This window comes from Drosophila miranda (genome assembly GCF_003369915.1).
Source record: "Drosophila miranda strain MSH22 chromosome Y unlocalized genomic scaffold, D.miranda_PacBio2.1 Contig_Y1_pilon, whole genome shotgun sequence".
Lineage (NCBI taxonomy): Eukaryota > Metazoa > Arthropoda > Insecta > Diptera > Drosophilidae > Drosophila > Drosophila miranda.
Genome location: NW_022881603.1, coordinates 19,284,862 through 19,302,008, shown reverse-complemented (window position 1 = coordinate 19,302,008; position 17,147 = coordinate 19,284,862). Strand labels below are relative to the sequence as shown.

Sequence of the window (17,147 nt, the reverse complement as noted above, 5' to 3'; positions counted from 1 at the left end):
GCGCAAAACAAAAACACGTCTGATCACTACGAAAGATACGAAAGAATTAGAGTCCAGAATTATTTCGTTGCTGGTGAAGGCATTGCCGAACAGACGAAACCGATGGGCAGCGGTGTCGCGGTAGAGACGAAGTACAGGCGAAAAGGGAATTGAAACCCCGCGCGCTCCCTCGTGCCTTTTGGGTCCTAATGTTAGGACCCGCCATAGAACAGCTTTTTGGTCGCTCATGCAACATCTTGGTATTGTATAGTCTTTGTTAGTACGTTTGTGGGCGTAGCCACCAGCCAACAGGAAAATACGTTTTCCGATCATTATAACAACAGAGGTATATTGTGCTTAAAGTATTCATGTTGCTCTTTTGAAATGATGAAGAAGCCCTTAGTGGTTTTTATACCCGATACTCAAAATGAGTATTGGGGTATATTAGATTTGTGGTAAAAGTGGATGTGTGTAACGTCCAGAAGGAATCGTTTCCGACCCCATAAAGTATATATATTCTTGATCAGCATCAATAGCCGAGTCGATTGAGCCATGTCTGTCTGTCCGTCTGTCAGTCTGTCCGTCCGTCCGTCTGTCCGTCTGTCCGTCTGTCCGTCCGTCCGTCTGTCCGTCCCTTCAGCGCCTAGTGCTCAAAGACTATAAGAGCTAGAGCAACGATGTTTTGGATCCAGACTTCTGTGATATGTCACTGCTACAAAAATATTTCAAAACTTCGCCCCGCCCACTTCCGCCCCCACAAAGGACGAAAATCTGTGGCATCCACATTTTTAAAGATACGATAAAACCAAAACCGCAGAGTCGTAGAGTTTGACTATATGTTCTAGAGTGTAAAATCTCAACCAGATCGTATAATTATTATAGCCAGAATCAAGAAAACAATTTCATTCTTTCTCGCTCTGTCTCTCTCTAACACACAGGTTTCAAGGTCGGCTTTGCCAATTGCAAAATATGAGTTCAAGGATATCAGAACCTATAAGAGCCAGAGCAACCAAATTTGGTATCCACACTCCTGTGATATCGGACCTTGACCGTTTCGTGTCCAAATTTCGCCACACCCCCTTCCGCCCCAGCAAAGGACGAAAATCTGGGGCATCCACAAATCTCAGAGACTATTAAAGCTAGAGTAACCAAATTTGGTATCCGCACTTCTGTTAGACCTCACTATAAAACGTATATCTCAGAATTTCGCCCCACCCCCTTCCGCCCCAACAAAGAACGAAAATCTGTTGCATCCACAATATTGCACATTTGAGAAAACTAAAAACGCAAAATTATAGATAATGACCATTTCTATCAGATTGCTGAATCTGGATCAGATCGGATCATTTTTGTAGCCAAAAGCAAGAAATCAATTTGCAGTGGCTACGCAGCGCCCGACGTCACGCTCAGACTGATTTCTGTCTCTCTCGCACGCACTCTTTGTCGTGTCGTTTAATATTAGCGGCGTCTGCCGGAGGAGAGCCATACTGACTAAGTATCGGGTATAAATGTAGAGTTGCGGTCTCCGCAGCAACTCACAACGTTCCCCCTCGTTTTTAGGTGCATTTCTTGATCAGCCGCACTTCAATCGTATTCTATCTGTCAGATGTGCGTTTTGGGTAAGTTTAAAAAGCGTTGAACAAAATATACATACAACTTTTATGTGATGATAGTAATTACCGTATGATTTTATTGATTTAAATCTCCATGGCTGCAATTATTGCAACTGATTATCTTTCAAATCAACGTAAACTATGTATATATTCTAGTGATGTTTTATTAAATTGAGTATTTATTTGTACTTTTAGTGACGATCCTCCGTAATTTGGATCAACGGAGGAACCCCAATTCATACCATAAATAGAAGGTAAACAGCATAAGTACATACAAATATTTGATGAATTTTGAATACTATGATGAAAGTAATTACCGTATGATGTTTTTGATTAAATCTCCATGGCTGCAATTATTGCAACTGATTGTATTTGAAATTCATGCTATTACTACCATGCTAGTGATATTGTATTCTAAAGGATTCTTAATTACCTTAATTTGCAGTGTATACCCCCGTTGAAAGACGTCTGAACTACGAACTGGTCTATCGAAAAGATAGAACAAATAAGGATCATGAAGCTAGGTAAGATATACATACGTATACGTCAGTCTGTAAAGCTTGGTTTAAATATTTACATGATGAATACCTTTTATCTATTAACTTGCGTTCTACTGATTAGAAAATGCGGAGAAATTTACCTGAATCAACTAGACCATCATCATATTGGTGGGAAGACCGAGTTTATATGTGATGTTTATAGCAATTTTTATGTCTTCTTTACAGTGTTGCCTTTATCCGAAGTACCCTGAAGACTTCAAAGTATTGCATTGCTTGTGCTGGTAGGTTTTCTACTCATTTGTTTTACCTTAAACTCTTTAAATGATGTTACTTCAGATAGTTCATTAGAATCCCACATGTTACAACGTTTTCGAAGCTGATATTGTCGTCAAATCAGCTTCTGACGTTCCGCTATAGCAAATCATATTAATTGATAAATAATTGCAGCTCCGATGATTTGCTCTACACCAGTTGATCAGATTCAGCAGAATATATAAGGTCAAGTTTTGGAAACTTAATTTAGATGGTTTTTTGCGAAGCGTTTTATTTTGATGAATATCCTAACTCAGGATTCCCTCTTCTGAGTAGAACCCTAAACAACCATGCTGTTCACTTTTCCCTGTCTGAACATAAAACGCTTAACAATTACAATTATTTGCATGTTACCAAAGACTATACAATACCAAGATGTCGCATGAGCGACCAAAAAGCTGTTCTATGGCGGGTCCTAACATTAGGACCCAAAAGGCACGAGGGAGCGCGCGGGGTTTCAATTCCCTTTTCGCCTGTACTTCGTCTCTACCGCGACCCCGCTGCCCATCGGTTTCGTCTGTTCGGCAACAGCACCGTCGAAGCGGTGGTCGCGGATCGCCGATGTCTTTGGAGCGGCACAGTGGGACCTTTGGCCGTCTCAGCTTGCTAAATTAGTTAGTGAATACGAGTTCAATAAATATTTGCACACTGAAAAAATGTTAAACTTTGAGTGCTTATATCTCCTAAACTAAAACTATCTTGAAAATTCGATTGGAAAATTCTCTATTAGATGCGTACATTAAATTTATCTAAAGCACTCATACAATTGTTTGACTATTTCGGCTGAGTCCCCACTGTGCCGCGCCAAAGACATCAGCGACCACGCTGCCCTACGGTTTCGGCACGCAGCCACTGACATGCTTTCACACCGACTCGACGCTGACCGAGGCATTGACGAAGCCGAGTAGCATTTAGGAGGCGAAGGTAGCGTAAAAGAGAATTGAAGTACTAGCCCCGCGCGCCCGTACAATGAAGCGTCAAACGAAAATAGAAAAAGCGTTTGTTCCTCATGCAACATCTTGGTATTGTATAGTCTTTGGTACTAACAAAATGTGAATATGTGCCGATCCCTGATCGTAAGGTAACATATCTGCAAATAAAACGAGGGGGAACGTTGTGAGTTGCTGCGGAGACCGCAACTCTACATTTATACCCGATACTTAGTCAGTATGGCTCTCCTCCGGCAGACGCCGCTAATATTAAACGACACGACAAAGAGTGCGTGCGAGACAGAAATCAGTCTGAGCGTGACGTCGGGCGCTGCGTAGCCACTGCAAATTGATTTCTTGCTTTTGGCTACAAAAATGATCCGATCTGATCCAGATTCAGCAATCTAATAGATATGGTCATTATCTATGATTTTGCGTTTTTAGTTTTCTCGAATGTGCAATATTGTGGATGCAACAGATTTTCGTCTTTTGTGGAGGCGGAAGGGGGTGGGGCGAAATTCTGAGATATACGTTTTATAGTGAGATCTAACAGAAGTGCGGATACCAAATTTGGTTACTCTAGCCTTAATAGTCTCTGAGATTTGTGGATGCCCCAGATTTTCGTCCTTTGCGGGGGCGGAAGGGGGTGTGGCGAAATTTGGACACGAAACGGTCAAGGTCCGATATCACAGGAGTGTGGATACCAAATTTGGTTGATCTGGCTCTTATAGGTTCTGAGATCCTTGAACTCATATTTTGCAATTGACAAAACCGACCATGAACTCTGTGTGTTAGAGAGAGACAGAGCGAGAAAGAATGAAATTGTTTTCTTGATTCTGGCTATAATCATTATACGATCTGGTTCAGATTTTGCACTGTAGAAGATATGGTCATCCTCACCGATTCTGCGTTTTTGGTTTTATCGTATCTTTAAAAATGTGGATGCCACAGATTTTCGACCTTTGTGGGGGCGGAAGTGGGCGGGGCGAAGTTTTGAAATATTTTTGTAGCAGTGACATATCACAGAAGTCTGGATCCAAAATATCGTTGCTCTAGCTCTTATAGTCTTTGAGCACTAGGCGCTGAAGGGGACGGACAGACGGACAGACAGACAGGGCTCAATCGACTCGGCTATTGATGCTGGTCAAGAATATATATACTTTATGGGATCGGAAACGATTCCTTCTGGACGTTACACACATCCACTTTTACCACAAATCTAATATACCCCAATACTCATTTTGAGTATCGGGTATACAAATAAACCTTTTCTGATTTAATACAAAACCGAAAATGGAAAATAACCTGGATTATTTGTTTATTTTTTTTAGGTGCATTTCTTGATCAGCCGCACTTCAATCGTATTCTATCTGTCAGATGTGCGTTTTGGGTAAGTTTAAAAAGCGTTGAGCAAAATATACATACAACTTTTATGTGATGATAGTAATTACCGTATGATTTTATTGATTTAAATCTCCATGGCTGCAATTATTGCAACTGATTATCTTTCAAATCAACGTAAACTATGTATATATTCTAGTGATATTTTATTAAATTGAGTATTCATTTGTACTTTTAGTACCTGAAGACTTCAAAGTATTGCATTGCTTGTGCTGGTAGGTTTTCTACTCATTTGTTTTACCTTAAACTCTTTAAATGATGTTACTTCAGTATAGTTCATTAGAATCCCACATGTTACAACCTTTTCGAAGCTGATATTGTCGTCAAATCAGCTTCTGACTTTCCGCTATAGCAAATCATATTAATTGATAAATAATTGAAGCTCCGATGATTTGCTCTACACCAGTTGATCAGATTCAGCAGAATATATAAGGTCAAGTTTTGGAAACTTAATTTAGATGGTTTTTTGCGAAGCGTTTTATTTTGATGAATATCCTAACTCAGGATTCCCTCTTCTGAGTAGAAACCTAAACAACCATGCTGTTCACTTTTCCCTGTCTGAACATAAAACGCTCAACAATTACAATTATTTGCATGTTACCAAAGACTATACAATACCAAGATGTCGCATGAGCGACCAAAAAGCTGTTCTATGGCGTGTCCTAACATTAGGACCCAAAAGGCGCGCGGGGTTTCAATTCCCTTTTCGCCTGTACTTCGTCTCTACCGCGACCCCGCTGCCCATCGGTTTTGTCTGTTCGGCAAAATGTTAACAAAAATGTTAAACTTTGAGTGCTTATATCTCCTAAACTAAAACTATCTTGAAAATTCGATTGGAAAATTCTCTATTAGATGCGTACATTAAATTTATCTAAAGCACTCATACAATTGTTTGACTATTTCGGCTGAGTCCCCACTGTGCCGCGCCAAAGACATCAGCGACCACGCTGCCCTACGGTTTCGGCACGCAGACACTGACATGCTTTCAATGCGCTTGTGTGTGAAGCTAAAAGCCGTATATGCTGCGGGCGAAACCGGTTTATGGCCGTGCCGACGTAGGACATACACACATATACACAACTACAAGCATATTTCTGGGTTGGCTCGAGCTCGTGCTGACCGAGGCAGGCGAAGGTAGCGTAAAAGAGAATTGAAGTACTAGCCCCGCGCGTCCGTACCATGAAGCGTCAAACGAAAATTGAAAAAGCATTTGTTCCTCATGCGTCCCACTGTGCCGCTCCAAAGACATCGGCGATCCGCGATCACCGCTTCGACGGTGCTGAGGCTCGAATTAGAGTCCAGAATTATTTCGTTGCTGGTGAAGGCATTGCCGAACAGACGAAACCGATGGGCAGCGGGGTCGCGGTAGAGACGAAGTACAGGCGAAAAGGGAATTGAAACCCCGCGCGCTCCCTCGTGCCTTTTGGGTCCTAATGTTAGGACCCGCCATAGAACAGCTTTTTGGTCGCTCATGCAACATCTTGGTATTGTATAGTCTTTGTTAGTACGTTTGTGGGCGTAGCCACCAGCCAACAGGAAAATACCTTTTCCGATCATTATAACAACAGAGGTATATTGTGCTTAAAGTATTCATGTTGCTCTTTTGAAATGATGAAGAAGCCCTTAGTGGTTTTTTCTTCTTAGAATCTCAAACATCATGCTGATTTTGTCTTCTTTCCCCAACTGATTATTCATTTCCATTAAGAACTTGAATTAGTTTCCAAATCAATGTGTTAATTATGTTATCTCTCTCTTCCAGGTTGTTTTGTTCGAGAATAAAATGCATAAAATAAAAGTAAATTGAAAATCAAATATAATAATCTGCTATATATTGAAGGAATTGAGATTTGGCCTATTGTGGGGGAAAGATTTTTTTCTGCTAAGTGCCGTTGGCACTGTTTTTTTTTGGGACGCTGGTTGCATCGGTCTTTTTATTATATTAATACATTTTAAATGGTTACGCGAAATCTAAATCTGAACCTGAACCTGGCGGCACCTAATGTTTGATTCAACGGCGTCATTTCATAGCCAGTTGGTGTATTTATATATGACATGTAGAGTACAATGTGTATCCTTTTCTTCAATGTCTGGCAACGCTCATGCGAGAATAAAAGCTGGTTGCTATGAGATTCGGCCGGTGATTAACTTAAATTTTTGATTACATTTTAATGGAATTACGTTTTAATGCAATTTTCAGATTATAGGTCACGTTTGTGGGTTCCATTCGGTGCAGAGGACTTGGAAGCTAAAAGGTTACTCCGAACACTCAACCCCTTCGCACGCACGCACTCACTTTCCTCTGGGTAGTCGGCCTTCTTTGCATTTTTAAAGCACCGCGCTGGCAGCCATCAATTTATCATGCTGTTGTGTTGGCCATATAAGCGGAAGTTGTACAACCCAGCACTACATGCCCTGCCAGCCGTATGAGCAGCAACAATACCATCAGGAGCAGGCAGCCGCAGCGGCAGGCACGAGATGGAGAAGGAAGTCGAAGACACAACCCCACTTTCGGGGGGCGGGGGATGAGTGTCACATCTATTTTCAACATTGTGCACACATTTCACTCATTGAGTGCATGTCGGGCCCGAGACCAGAACGAGCATATTTACAACCATAGAGGCATTTATGCGCTTTTATGAGATTTTATGGGACATTTAAAAAAGACAGTTGGTTATTTTTTTACTAAGTTGATAATTATCTTGTGGGTGGATGTGCACGTGTGTGTGTGCAATCAAAACGCAATGAATTCAATTGAAAATTTTCCATTTCTTCTTCAATCTGAAGTTATTTACAGCTTGACTCCAGTCCTTCAGTCCAGGACGGGGAGGGGGAGGGGAGCGAGCAATGGAAAAGTGCAGCAATTGGGCAGTCGTCGAACTTTTTGCACTCGATATGTGACGACAAGGACATCGCTGTGCTTTTCACTCGCCTCCCCGAAACTGATAAAGATAAGGCCAAGGAGTCTGTCGCCGTCTCGAGCTTCTGGTTCTGTTTCTGGTTCGAGTGTGTCCTGGAGGAAACTTTGTCGTAATGCCTGCCCGGCCCGTATTGCCCGGCGGTTTTTGCGGCGAACAGAACAAGAACGAGAGGAGTTGACTAGTATTTTTGTGACAATTTATTTTCTGTGCTCTGGCTGGCATTTGCTTTTCAACAAATCGAAAAACTATTAAATTGGGCTGAAAGCCAGAAACTAAACGCAAAAGAAGATAAAGTGAGAGAAAAAAACGTAGCAAATATAAAAGAAATAATGAAAACGAGGGGGAACGTTGTGAGTTGCTGCGGACACCGCAACTCTACAGTTATACCCGATACTAAGTCAGTATGGCTCTCCTCCGGCAGACGCCGCTAATATTAAACGACACGACAAAGAGTGCGTGCGAGAGAGACAGAAAATCAGTCTGAGCGTGTCGTCGGATGCTGCGTAGCCCCTGCAAATTGATTTCTTGCTTTTGGCTACAAAAATGATCCGATCTGATCCGGATTCAGGAATCTAATAGGTATGGTCATTATCTATGATTCTGCGTTTTTAGTTTTCTCGAATCTGCAATATTGTGGATGCAACAGATTTTCGTCCTTTGTGGGGGCGGAAAGGGGTGTGGCAAAATTTGGACACGAAACGGTCAAGGTCCGATATCACAGGAGTGTGGATACCAAATTTGGTTGCTCTGGCTCTTATAGGTTCTGAGATCCTTGAACTCATATTTTGCAATTGGCAAAACCGACAATGAAACCTGTGTGTTAGAGACAGAGCGAGAAAGAATGAAATTGTTTTCTTGATTCTGGCTATAATAATTATACGATCTGGTTGAGATTTTACCCTCTAGAACATATAGTCATCCTCTACGATTCTGCGTTTTTGGTTTTATCGTATCTTTAAAAATGTAAATGCCACAGATTTTCGTCCTTTGTGGGGGCGGAAGTGGGCGGGGCGAAGTTTTGAAATATTTTTGTAGCAGTGACATATCACAGAAGTCTGGATACAAAACATCGTTGCTCTAGCTCTTATAGTCTTTGAGCACTAGGCGCTGAAGACGGACGGACGGACAGACGGACAGACGGACAGACGGACAGACAGACAGACAGACATGGCTCAATCGACTCGGCTATTGATGCTGATCAAGAATATATATACTTTATGGGGTCGGAAACGATTCCTTCTGGACGTTACACACATCCACTTTTACCACAAATCTAATATACCCCAATACTCATTTTGAGTATCGGGTATAAAAACGGTCTAGCACGGATAAAAGTCAGGTGTTACTTTTGACCAAGGTATTTCTTTAAATGGGGCAGGCCGGATCGGGCCCCACGTTGGGCGCCAAAATAAGATAAATGTAGCATATCACATACAACGATTGTTGTGTGTGGCGGTGCCACTCGAGCTGGTCGGGGGCGTATCGGGCAGGACTGGTGCACGCGCTGGCTCCGGCTGTATGGTCGGTAGTATGGGGGGGTTCCTATACTGGTCTTTCCTTTACGTGCTCGCGTCGATGCCTTATCTTATTATTTTTGTTCGCGTGCATTACCCTGCGTATGACCGTATGACTAGTGTCAGGGGGTTGGGGAAGGAGGCTGAGGAGGCTGGGGGAATTAGAAGGGACAAAGGAATTAAGGGCAAAGGGAAGTTGGCTTGCGCCATGCATATCCGAACGGACCGGTAGCTGTGCTGGTGTTGGATGCAACAGCCATGGCCCTCGCAATTTAGATCATCCTAATTCCGGAGAAAATATGGCTTATGGATGATCCCTTTACTCGCCTGGGGTCATACTCCACTCTCCCTCATCGATCCCTGCATGGCTCCTAAACAAAAATCTTCTAACAAATCATTTCCAAATCATTAACAATATTTATTTTTAACGATAGGGCCTAAAGCTAAATACATGGGTAGAAAGAAAATTATATATATTTAAGGGTCGAGTATAAGCTAGGGCAATAAGATAATTAAAACGAGGGGGAACGTTGTGAGTTGCTGCGGACACCGCAACTCTACGGTTATACCCGATACTAAGTCAGTATGGGTCTCCTCCGGCAGACGCCGCTAATATTAAACGACATGACAAAAAGTGCGTGCGAGAGAGACAGAAAATCAGTCTGAGCGTGACGTCGGGCGCTGCGTAGCCACTGCAAATTGATTTTTTCCTATTGGCTATAAAAATGATCTGATCTGATCCAGATTCAGCAATCTGATAGATATGGTCATTATCTATGATTTTCGTCCTTTGTGTGGGCGGAAGGGGGTGGGGCGAAATTTTGAGATACACGTTTTATAGTAAGATCTAACAGGAGTGAGGATACCAAATTTGGTTACTCTAGCCTCCCCAGATTTTCGTCCTTTGCGGGGGCGGAAGGGGGTGTGGCGAAATTTTGAAACAAACTCGTCTCGGTCCGATATATTAGGAGTGTGGATACCAAATTTGGTTGCTCTAGCTTTTGTAGTCTCTGAGATCTAGGCGCTAATGTTTTACTCTAAGCAAAGCCGCCTATGCTACGTGTGTGTTAGAGAGAGACAGGGCGAGAAAAAATGAAATTGTTTTCTTGATGCTGGCTATAATAATGATACGATACAATTCAGATTCCGCAGTCTTAAAGATATGGTCATTCTCTACAATTCTACGTTTTTGGGTTTATCGTACCTTTAAAAATGTGGATGCCACAGATTTTCGTCCTTTGTGGGGGCGGAAGTGGGCGGGGCGAAGTTTTGAAATAGTTTTGTAGCAGTGACATATCACAGAAGTCTGGATCCAAAACATCGTTGCTCTGATGTTTTGATCCAAAACCAACGCATTTTGCGTGCACTACGCTGTCGCAGAGCCAGCAGGGGACATTCGGCTGATCGTGGGTGATCTGCTTCTTACAGCTTTTTTTGGCACAGACCACAGCGTATTCCATTTTATTATTTATTTATTTACTATTATTTGCAAAACAAATTGGTATCAGACCAATGTGCCAGACAACGCTCAAAGCGGAATTGGTAAAAAAAGAGAGCAGAGTGGAGAGCGGTTATAGCGAGAGCTACTAAGCAGAGAGCGCTATTGCTCAGAAAGTTTAAAGAGCGAGAGAGAAAGAACAGTTATTAAAGTTGAGGTTATAGCGAGAGAGTGATAAAACAACAAAAGCTACCATACGAGAGCGGACTGCAATGCAATGTTATGCGTACTCACTCACTGCAACAACACAAACACAAGCACAAGCACAAGCCGACGCCGAAAAATAAAAAGTTAAATAATGTTTTAACACAAATCAAAAGGCATGCACTCGCGTAAATGAATAGGTTTCCAGATTGTTGTCTGGTTAGAAAGTATAATTAGAATTTAGTTAGGAAAACACCGGCTGTTTATTCAAAACAAAAGGAAACGAGGGGGAACGTTGTGAGTTGCTGCGGACACCGCAACTCTACAGTTATACCCGATACTAAGTCAGTATGGCTCCCCTCCGGCAGACGTCACTAATATTAAACGACACGACAAAGAGTGCGTGCGAGAGAGACAGAAAATCAGTCTGAGCGTGACGTCACGCGCTGCGTAGCCACTGCAAATTGATTTGTTTCCTTTGGCTATAAAAATGATCTGATCTGATCCAGATTCAGCAATCAGATAGATATGGTCGTTATCTATGATTCTGCGTTTTTAGTTTTCTCGAATCTGCAATATTGTGCATGCAACAGATTTTCGTCCTTTGTGTAGGCGGAAGGGGGTGGGGCGAAATTTTGAGATATACGTTTTATAGTGAGATCTAACAGGAGTGCGGATACTAAATTTGGTTACTCTAGCGTTAATAGTCTTTGAGATTTGTGAATATCCCCAGATCTTCGTCCTTTGCCGCGGCGGAAGGGGGTGTGGCGAAATTTTGAAACAAACTCGTCTCGGTACGATATATTAGGAGTCTGGATACCAAATTTGGTTGCCCTAGCTTTTTTAGTCTCTGAGATTTAGGCGCTAATGTTTTACTCTAAGCAAAGCCGCCTATGCTACGTGTGTGTTAGAGAGAGACAGGGCGAGAAAAAATGAAATTGTTTTCTTGATGCTGGCTATAATAATAATATCCAATTCAGATTCTGCAGTCTAAAAGATATGGTCATTCTCTACGATTCTGCGTTTTTGGGTTTATCGTACCTTTAAAAATGTGGATGCCACAGATTTTCGTCCTTTGTGGGGGTGGAAGTGGGCGGGGCGAAGTTTTGAAATAGTTTTGTAGCAGTGACATATCACAGAAGTCTGGATCCAAAACATCGTTGCTCTAGCTCTTATAGTCTTTGAGCATTTGGGGATGAAGGGGACGGACAGACGGACAGACGGACGGACGGACGGACGGACAGACAGACATGGCTCAATCGACTCGGCTATTGATTATGATCAAGAATATATATACTTTATGGGGTCGGAAACGATTCCTTCTGGACGTTACACACATCCATTTTCACCACAAATCTAATATACCCCAATACTCATTTTGAGTAACGGGTATAAAAATGCGGAGCGCAAAACAAAAACACGTCTGATCACTACGATAGATAATCGGAAAAATACCAGCAACTATGCGACTGTTTTTTTGTTGAACTATTTTGTTTAAGCCTTGTTTTAGCCAAAATACAATAAAAGCAAGGAATAAAAACTAGTCAATCTTGAGGAAAATGTATTCATTAACAACCTTAAGTTATGTGGGCAGAACTAAGGATTTTAGTTAGCCAGAATTATTCAAGGGAATAAAGAAATTGAGCAATTGGAACGACTATCCCCTTTCGATTTTTTGTGTGACCAATTTCGCTATAACCTTTTTTTACGCAAAATTCAATAAAAGCCAGTATTTAGAATAAACCAGTTAAGTAGAAAATTGATTCATTAATCGGATAAAATTATGTGGGCAGAACTAAAGATTTTAGTTAGGCAGCATTATTCAACGGAAGATGAAAAACGAGGAATATGTAAAATAGAACTTGAATTCGTCAGTATATTTACGGTATATTTTTGAAATGAGACGGTATGTTTTGATAGATTTCTGACGGATCGATAAGTCCGCGGTCACACTGCTAGCTACCGTGTTCTATTATATTATTTTTTCTTTCAAAATTTTTATTGAACCGGGCTGGTTGTTTTGCAGAGAATAGGTTACTGAAAGCGAAGTTAGTTTTTTGGAAAGGTGGAAGCAAGACGGGAAGTTGAGGTTGAGGGTGGCACACTGGAAAGGTTTGGAAGGGATATGGGGGGCCTATTCTTCTTCTTAGCCTTAAACTCCTTCACCACCAAATGCTCCGGCCAAAATTTGGCGGAGCAAATGGTGTCAAATTGAGTTGGGGAGATGCTTATCTTAAACGAGGCTATCTCCCTGGCATAAGAGAAGTTAAATTTCTCCACCTTTAAACCCACGGCTTTTATTTTGCTTTGAATAAAAGCAATTACATCATTAGATGTGAGGTCAGGGGCCAGCCGTGAAACAAAAACTTGTCGTTTTGGTGGGACTCCCACCAGTGGTTTAGTCACCACAGGCCTAGTACCTGTGGTGGCAATATCCGGAGGTCCGGAACGTCTATTTACTGGTGGGATCGGGATAGACGGGACAACTAGCGAACTTGCGGACACCACGGACACGGACGCTGCAGACGTACTTGGCTGCACATTCTCCGAGGCGATGAATTCGGCTACCGAATCTGCGTCGCCAGCAGCTGTCGTTGCCCTTGAAGTGGCAAACGAGATCAACTGCTGCACACTTGGAGTGGTCGGAGTCAGTTTTTCGGCGGCGCACGGCTGAGTGACGGTTGGCAATTGCAGATCCCGCGGAGTGACCTTTTTCCGCCTCGGAGACTCATTCAGCAGTTTTAAACCGCTAAACTGAGCCTCCATGGCTAGGAGCCGATCGTATTGGTTTTTAAAACCAACGGTCAGCTCCTTAAAGCCACTCCGCGTCTGCCTCATGAAAGCCACCATGTCTTTCTCCACCGCACGGCATGCCTCGCAACTGTAATGCAAGCCATTACGTTTGGCTATAGCATCACTCACGAGGCCAGAAAATCCAGCGCATTTTGCGTGCACTACGCAGTCGCAGAGCCAGCAGGGGACATTCGGCTGATCGTGGGTGATCTGCTTCTTACAGCTTTTTTTGGCACAGACCACAGCGTATTCCATTTTATTTTATTATTTATTTATATATATACTATTATTTGCAAAACAAATTGGTATCAGACCAATGTGCCAGACAACGCTCGAAGCGGAATTGGTAAAAAAAGAGAGCAGAGTGGAGAGCGGTTATAGCGAGAGCTACTAAGCAGAGAGCGCTATTGCTCAGAAAGTTTAAGGAGCGAGAGAGAAAGAACAGTTATTGAAGTTGAGGTGATAGCGAGAGAGTGATAAAACAACAAAAGCTACCATACGAGAGCGGACTGCAATGCAATGTAATGCGTACTCACTCACTGCAACAACACAAACACAAGCACAAGCACAAGCCGACGCCGAAAAATAAAAAGTTAAATAATGTTTTAACACAAATCAAAAGGCATGCACTCGCGTAATAGAATAGGTTTCCAGATTGTTGTCTGGTTAGGAAGTATAATTAGAATTTAGTTAGGAAAACACCGGCTGTTTATTCAAAACAAAAGGAAAAAATGCGGAGCGCAAAACAAAAACACGTCTGATCACTACGAAAGATACGAAAGAATTAGAGTCCAGAATTATTTCGTTGCTGGTGAAGGCATTGCCGAACAGACGAAACCGATGGGCAGCGGTGTCGCGGTAGAGACGAAGTACAGGCGAAAAGGGAATTGAAACCCCGCGCGCTCCCTCGTGCCTTTTGGGTCCTAATGTTAGGACCCGCCATAGAACAGCTTTTTGGTCGCTCATGCAACATCTTGGTATTGTATAGTCTTTGTTAGTACGTTTGTGGGCGTAGCCACCAGCCAACAGGAAAATACATTTTCCGATCATTATAACAACAGAGGTATATTGTGCTTAAAGTATTCATGTTGCTCTTTTGAAATGATGAAGAAGCCCTTAGTGGTTTTTATACCCGATACTCAAAATGAGTATTGGGGTATATTAGATTTGTGGTAAAAGTGGATGTGTGTAACGTCCAGAAGGAATCGTTTCCGACCCCATAAAGTATATATATTCTTGATCAGCATCAATAGCCGAGTCGATTGAGCCATGTCTGTCTGTCCGTCTGTCAGTCTGTCCGTCCGTCCGTCTGTCCGTCCCCTTCAGCGCCTAGTGCTCAAAGACTATAAGAGCTAGAGCAACGATGTTTTGGATCCAGACTTCTGTGATATGTCACTGCTACAAAAATATTTCAAAACTTCGCCCCGCCCACTTCCGCCCCCACAAAGGACGAAAATCTGTGGCATCCACATTTTTAAAGATACGATAAAACCAAAACCGCAGAGTCGTAGAGTTTGACTATATGTTCTAGAGTGTAAAATCTCAACCAGATCGTATAATTATTATAGCCAGAATCAAGAAAACAATTTCATTCTTTCTCGCTCTGTCTCTCTCTAACACACAGGTTTCAAGGTCGGCTTTGCCAATTGCAAAATATGAGTTCAAGGATATCAGAACCTATAAGAGCCAGAGCAACCAAATTTGGTATCCACACTCCTGTGATATCGGACCTTGACCGTTTCGTGTCCAAATTTCGCCACACCCCCTTCCGCCCCCGCAAAGGACGAAAATCTGGGGCATCCACAAATCTCAGAGACTATTAAAGCTAGAGTAACCAAATTTGGTATCCGCACTTCTGTTAGACCTCACTATAAAACGTATATCTCAGAATTTCGCCCCACCCCCTTCCGCCCCAACAAAGAACGAAAATCTGTTGCATCCACAATATTGCACATTTGAGAAAACTAAAAACGCAAAATTATAGATAATGACCATATCTATCAGATTGCTGAATCTGGATCAGATCGGATCATTTTTGTAGCCAAAAGCAAGAAATCAATTTGCAGTGGCTACGCAGCGCCCGACGTCACGCTCAGACTGATTTCTGTCTCTCTCGCACGCACTCTTTGTCGTGTCGTTTAATATTAGCGGCGTCTGCCGGAGGAGAGCCATACTGACTAAGTATCGGGTATAAATGTAGAGTTGCGGTCTCCGCAGCAACTCACAACGTTCCCCCTCGTTTTTAGGTGCATTTCTTGATCAGCCGCACTTCAATCGTATTCTATCTGTCAGATGTGCGTTTTGGGTAAGTTTAAAAAGCGTTGAACAAAATATACATACAACTTTTATGTGATGATAGTAATTACCGTATGATTTTATTGATTTAAATCTCCATGGCTGCAATTATTGCAACTGATTATCTTTCAAATCAACGTAAACTATGTATATATTCTAGTGATATTTTATTAAATTGAGTATTCATTTGTACTTTTAGTGACGATCCTCCGTAATTTGGATCAACGGAGGAACCCCAATTCATACCATAAATAGAAGGTAAACAGCATAAGTACATACAAATATTTGATGAATTTTGAATACTATGATGAAAGTAATTACCGTATGATGTTTTTGATTAAATCTCCATGGCTGCAATTATTGCAACTGATTGTATTTGAAATTCATGCTATTACTACCATGCTAGTGATATTGTATTCTAAAGGATTCTTAATTACCTTAATTTGCAGTGTATACCCCCGTTGAAAGACGTCTGAACTACGAACTGGTCTATCGAAAAGATAGAACAAATAAGGATCATGAAGCTAGGTAAGATATACATACGTATACGTCAGTCTGTAAAGCTTGGTTTAAATATTTACATGATGAATACCTTTTATCTATTAACTTGCGTTCTACTGAGTAGAAAATGCGGAGAAATTTACCTGAATCAACTAGACCATCATCATATTGGTGGGAAGACCGAGTTTATATGTGATGTTTATAGCAATTTTTATGTCTTCTTTACAGTGTTGCCTTTATCCGAAGTACCCTGAAGACTTCAAAGTATTGCATTGCTTGTGCTGGTAGGTTTTCTACTCATTTGTTTTACCTTAAACTCTTTAAATGATGTTACTTCAGTATAGTTCATTAGAATCCCACATGTTACAACGTTTTCGAAGCTGATATTGTCGTCAAATCAGATTCTGACGTTCCGCTATAGCAAATCATATTAATTGATAAATAATTGCAGCTCCGATGATTTGCTCTACACCAGTTGATCAGATTCAGCAGAATATATAAGGTCAAGTTTTGGAAACTTAATTTAGATGGTTTTTTGCGAAGCGTTTTATTTTGATGAATATCCTAACTCAGGATTCCCTCTTCTGAGTAGAACCCTAAACAACCATGCTGTTCACTTTTCCCTGTCTGAACATAAAACGCTTAACAATTACAATTATTTGCATGTTACCAAAGACTATACAATACCAAGATGTCGCATGAGCGACCAAAAAGCTGTTCTATGGCGGGGCCTAAAATTAGGGCCCCAAA

General features: G+C 41.8%; 2 long non-coding RNA genes across 15 annotated transcripts in view; both read left to right on the top strand.

The window, feature by feature from the left end:
* LOC117189760 overlaps positions 1 to 7,289 on the top strand; it is a 30,741-nt gene extending 23,452 nt beyond the window's left edge. For 3 of the 14 annotated variants that reach the window (XR_004473528.1, XR_004473526.1, XR_004473536.1), the window contains 5 exons: positions 1,540 to 1,598; positions 1,788 to 1,846; positions 2,038 to 2,116; positions 2,318 to 2,373; positions 2,540 to 2,775. This is a non-coding gene — a long non-coding RNA (uncharacterized LOC117189760). Of the gene's footprint in view, positions 1 to 1,539; positions 1,599 to 1,787; positions 1,847 to 2,037; positions 2,117 to 2,317; positions 2,374 to 2,539; positions 2,777 to 4,664; positions 4,724 to 4,912; positions 4,950 to 5,116; positions 5,272 to 6,493; positions 6,547 to 6,931 lie in introns of those variants that run through there. The other 11 variants (XR_004473532.1, XR_004473525.1, XR_004473534.1 and 8 more) reach the window with 10 other exon arrangements.
* An 8,515-nt stretch (positions 7,290 to 15,804) lies between these two features.
* LOC117190758 lies at positions 15,805 to 17,076 on the top strand. The gene is made up of 5 exons (XR_004473811.1): positions 15,805 to 15,906; positions 16,096 to 16,154; positions 16,346 to 16,424; positions 16,626 to 16,681; positions 16,849 to 17,076. It is a non-coding gene; the product is annotated as an uncharacterized LOC117190758 (long non-coding RNA).
* The last annotated feature ends 71 nt before the right edge of the window (positions 17,077 to 17,147 follow it).